Here is a 4764-nt window from a genome sequence, read left to right as displayed (position 1 = left end):
CATTGTTGGTCTCATTATTAGGACTCTGAAAAGCATGGGGTTTGAGAGGGAGCTGGAGAACGTGGTGGGCAGAGAAAGGGTCTGAGCTTTGGTTCTGAGGGTGGGGTCTCGGGATCTAAATGGGGAACAGAAGTTTTTGCCATCTGTCTGTTTTCCCTGTGCACCGAAGCTTAGGAGGAACAGTTTGAGTGAAGTCTCCTGCCTTGCCCTTCGCAGAGTGCAGCTGCCTCTCTGTCCCCAATGTGAGAAAGGAAGGACTCTAATTTAGCTGCTTTTTGCTCTTATTCTATCTGCTGCCTTGTGTCTCTGTAGACTTTTTGCAGACGGGTTGGTGTGGAAAGTGGGATGTTCCCAGTCAAAGCAGTGGCAGCTCCACGAGGTGTGACGTGTGTGGCAGATGCTTCTTGCCGGGTATCTATTTCTGATCATCTCTTGTGATGGAGCCAGGGCTGAGCTGTGGGCCATCTGTCGTTGGAACACTTCTCTTCCTTGCTGGGCCTAACTGCTATTTCTTATGTCCTCTGGTCTCCCTATGCAGTATGCCAAGCCAAAGCCAATCGAGACGAAGGCGTGGTTTTCTGCCTTATCTCAACAAATTGACAGCCCCATACTCAGTCTGTAGTCACTGTCTCTCCAGAGACCTGGTGTTATTTAAAGCTACCTGGAGCTGCTGGTGAACTCTGGGTCAGAACCCACTGATTGAGGAGAAAGCACATTTAGCCAGGGAGTAGGATTTGGGAGACTTACCTTGGCCAGCCTTTGAGTTTATATCCCTTGGTGAAAGGAAGTTGAATGAGTGCTTGTGAGGGCTTTTAGGTCTGTATTACTTGTACCATGGCAAGGAAAGGATGCTGAACACCAAAATATTCCGTAGGAGATTGAATCCAATGACTGTCCCCAGAAGGGTGGGATGACTGGCCCTGTGGGCTGGGAGACATCTGAAAGCTCCAAGCTTTGAGTTCTAGTGCACTTTCCTTGCATGGAGGATCCCCCAGTGCCTTACCTCAGTCACTAAACATACACTCAGAATTTTGGTTAATAGTTTGCACTGAGCTTCATTTTGTGTGTGTGCGTGCGTGTGCACGTGACCAGCTGTGGTTGTCATTCCTCAGGATCCATCCAGCTTGTTTTTTGAGTTTTCTAAGTTCATCAGCTTAGAACTCATAAAGCAATCCAGACTGGCTGACCAGTGGGCTGCAGGGAGCCGCCTTTCTGCCTCCCCAGTGCTGGGTCACAAGTAGGAGCTACCATGTTCAGTCTTACGTTGGTTCTCAGGAGCCAGTGCAGGTCCTCATGTTTGTATAGCAAACACTTTACTGAGCTATTTCTCTGATTCCACTTCAGGGAAAAGATAACAGCACAGCCAGGAGACGGTAGGGGGTGTGGTCTCCATAGCTTCTTACAGCAGGGGAAGCAGAGACCCAGAATCTTGAATCATCACCTAGTCTTTTGCTGGCCTATGCTCCTTAGACCTAGCCAGCCGGGCTTTGTTGCAGGTTGCCCATCATGGGGCAGGGGTAAACTCGGAAACAGCTTTCAGCTGGAGACCAGAATGGGCTTTGTTTGCTTTTTCTTTCTAGTCCCTATGCTGGTATGTAGTGACTCATACCAGCAGAATAGGATTTTGGTGTGTTAAGTAATGCACGATGCAGTTCCTCTTTTCCCAGGGTATGAAGGCCCATCTCTGGCTTCTGCCAGGAAGGAGCTGTCTGGGACCCAGCTCCCTTCTCTCCTACCCCACTTAAACAGCCTGGTGCACCCTTGTCTGTCCTTCAATTGTTGAAGACAAGGGCCCTTTAGAAAGCCTGGTGGTGGTGCATATCAGCTCATCCTAGGGCAGAAGAATGTGAATTCCATGTGTCTTGCGGAGAGGTTGGACTTCCTGGACTGTCCCCAGTCCCTACCTACTGAGAAGGATGTTAGTCCAGAAGAAAATGACTTCTTACATACACCTAAATTCTTGAAAATTTTGTTTCCCATTAGCAAATTCTCACAGCTTAGGGATTGGAAAGAGTTGTCTCCTGGGTTGACTCAAAGAGTTGACCTGTCTTCTCTACCTGCCCAGCCCTTGACAGCTGGTTCTCCACCTTGTCAAACACTAAGAGTTGCCAGGCGACCTGCATCTGGGTCAATCTTAGTCCTTGGTATGACAATTGCCTCCCATTGCCACTGCCCTCCACAGCAGCAGTCAAAAAGCTAGGTCCTGGCAGATGGGGAGGAGGAGTCAGGCCATCATTCTCTTCAGGGCTTTTGGGAAATGTCAATCTAGTCATATGTAAATGAGAAAGAGCCAGGACAGAAGAGAGCAAAATAACTGCTTTCCTCCACGGGGGTCTGGGCAGCCCAGAGGTGAACAGCAACGTACCCACACTATGGAAAAGGCTTAACATGACCACGATGGCCTAGGCTTACCCCAGGCCATCCCTATCCATCAGTTCAAGAGCAGTTGGCCCAGTGTGGGCCTGTACCACTGGGGCTTCCTACCATGTTCTCTACTATGTTTCATTGTAACTGGAATTGCATGTTTAAACAGCACATCTCCATGGAATACCCTGCACTCGCCACATCCACACATCCTGGTTATTGTAAGGAAAAGATGACGGGGCACCAATGAAAGAAAAAGTCACTGAAAGGAAAAGTCACCGGGCACCAGTGTTGTGAAAGATGATGTCCCAGGTTTCAGCACCAATGTTAGGGGAAGGATGAAGAGAGTGGGGGGCATATGGCCCATGGAGGTGTGGCAAGGCCTGGGGGCAAGGGGAATGCCTCTGAGAGGCCCATGTTGGGAATCCCTTCCCTGAGGGACCAGCCACACAATGGTATAGTACAGAATAGAGTTTATTCAGGTCATGGGAGAGTTAAGAGGGTAGTAGAGGCAGAGAGAGAGAGAGAGAGAGGGAGAGGGAGAGGGAGAGGGAGGGAGGGAGGAGTAGAGGCTGGCCATGAGCATGTGGAGGGAGGGGGGGAAGGGAAGGGGAAGAGGAGGGATAGGGGTGGGAGAGCAAGAGAGCCAGGAGGCAAGAGAGGCCAAGAGAGAGAGAGGAGGGGGCAAGCAGCCCCTTTTATAGTGTCAGGCCACTGGGGTGGAGCATACCTGGCTACTGCCAGGTAATTGAGGGGTGGGGTTTACAGAATCCCAACAGTTATGTTTGTGTAAATGATGTGGTTGGTCTTGTTTTTTAAATCTGGGGTATAGTTTAGCTGGCAACAAATCTGTCTCTTAAGTGTATAGTTCAAGCTACTCCCAGATACTAACCAATCCCTCTCCTTTTCAGCTGCCATGCTGACCCCAACCAACTGCAAATGACAGAGGCTTTCTGTGCCACACTGCCCTAGCTAGGACAGGGCGGGGCTTGGCTGGTTTGGGACATGGCCCCTTCTCTTACAAGACTGAGTTTTACTCTTAAGCCCAAGAAGAGACATGTGAAGAGTGATTTTGGCTGACAAATTCTGTGGGCTCTAAGAGATAATTCTTGTGTGTGTTGATTTGGTTTTCAGTATGGCACTTGCCTTAGTGTGGGTGGCTAAGAGGTTGAGAGCCAAAGGATGAAGTAAGTGGTGGGGTCAGAGGTTTTCTCAGAGCTGTGGACCGGCAACTGATGAGAGAACTTCAGATCTGTGTTTCTCTTTTATCCTGATTGACTATGGAGAGCTAGGCCTGGCTATATCCTGGGAGCTGGATGAGGAAGAGGCACCTCACAGCTGGATGGGAAACCTGACCCCAGATTAGAGGCAGAAGGAGCTGAACAGCCTTGGCAGGCTTCGGGAGTCAGAATCCAGGGCCAGGAGGCTTCCTGTTCCTCATAGTTCCCCTCCCATCTGTTTGGGATCTTGGCTTCTTCCTGCAGTGGTTGATGAGGGTGAGGATAGATAGGCCTGGGCTGCAGCTCCCAAAGGAAAGCAGACAAGGTCTCACATGATTTCTGCCAGCCCATCCAACGGGAGCTGGGAGACTTTTATTCATTTCAGGGGAAGGTGAGAAAGGAAAGAGACAAAGTGTACACTGAAAGGCGGGGTAATACTGATCCGAGGACAGAATAATGGCATCGGGGACAACACAAGGGCCCAACAAAGCACAGGGGACGGGCGGTCCATTATCACTGGCCCAGGGGTCAAGTGTACCCAGATTTCTTTTCAGATTTAAATTAATATGGGAGCTTGGGACCCCAAAACACCAAACTGGGGTGAGAGGGTCCTGGCACAGGGCTAGTACAGTAGCGGCCTCTCCCAGCTGAAGATGCTGGCGGGAGGCTGTGGTACCCAGTAGGGTGAATTCCTTAGCTCCCACCTACACTCCTTCAGAGAATATCCTTGACCTTTACTCCTCTAGCTTGTTGGTCCACACCTGTGCATCCCTGTCAGGGTGGGGAGGTGATGTGTTAATCCCCAACTCATTCCAGGCAGGAAAGTTGGGGTCCACACCCACAGACCCCAGGACACAAAGCCTGAACAGCTATCATTAGACCTACTCCCCTGAGCCAGGATATCTTCCCAGGTAGAAAGGGATCAGAGCATGACATGACTGGACTAGACATCAGCCACGGTCAATTTCCTGAGTCTGCTCCTCAGTACCCAGTGTCTAGGCTTCATCATCAAGTCTGAGACCAGCAGGCTGCTGTTCTGCCCACTTGGCCATGCCCACTAAGGATGCGTGGCTAGCATGAGGGATCGCGGGAGCATGGAGGGGAAAGGACTGGCAGGTAGCTGGATGGAGAGGAAGGTTCTCTGAAGCCAGCTTCCCAGCGTTTGAACCCAACACCAAGC

Source organism: Micromys minutus (genome assembly GCF_963924665.1).
Source record: "Micromys minutus genome assembly, chromosome: 1".
Taxonomy (NCBI): Eukaryota; Metazoa; Chordata; class Mammalia; order Rodentia; family Muridae; genus Micromys; species Micromys minutus.
The sequence above is the reverse complement of the archived record's forward strand: the minus strand, read 5'-3'. Positions refer to the sequence as shown.